At 30.4% G+C, this 493-nt stretch overlaps 1 protein-coding gene across 1 annotated transcript in view; it reads right to left on the bottom strand.

Moving 5' to 3' along the window:
- mmp28 (matrix metallopeptidase 28) overlaps positions 1 to 493 on the bottom strand; it is an 18,610-nt gene that overhangs the window by 17,644 nt on the left and 473 nt on the right. The gene's annotated exons all lie outside the window — the stretch shown is intronic.

The following is a 493-nucleotide window of genomic DNA, read 5'->3' as shown; positions in this document are numbered from 1 at the left end:
AAGGAGGGGGCTTTGTAGAAAACGAAGCGTTTGAGAGAGGCGGGGCATAGAGGACCTACAATAATGTACAGTATTTGAAAAATTATGTGTTTTTTGAACATTAAAGCATGTCAACATATTCTGTTACACCAAATACACAAAATAATGATCTTTAAAAAAGCATCATATGACCCCTTTAATATTTAAAAGCCGTTGTCATAGCGTTGAGAGAAAACGTTGTTAGAACAAAAATTTTTACTTGATAAACGTTCTTAAATATTTAAATAACTTTATAATCACACGACAACAAAAATTGATATTTTAACGTTTGAATTTTATATGAAACGGTCAAAGAACGTTATATTTTGGGTGACAAGTTAGAACAACGTTGTAAGAAACATTTTTGTAATCTTTGGTTTAAGTAATAGTTTAATAACGACAAAACTTGACATTTTAACGTTTTCAGAATAATGAAAATTAACGGGGGGGGGGGACAAATATAGTAGAAAGTTGT

The sequence above is a fragment of the Sinocyclocheilus rhinocerous genome, unplaced genomic scaffold, assembly GCF_001515625.1.
Source record: "Sinocyclocheilus rhinocerous isolate Xijiao unplaced genomic scaffold, SAMN03320098_v1.1 scaffold1522, whole genome shotgun sequence".
Taxonomy (NCBI): domain Eukaryota; kingdom Metazoa; phylum Chordata; class Actinopteri; order Cypriniformes; family Cyprinidae; genus Sinocyclocheilus; species Sinocyclocheilus rhinocerous.
The sequence above is the reverse complement of the archived record's forward strand: the minus strand, read 5'-3'. Positions and strand labels throughout refer to the sequence as shown.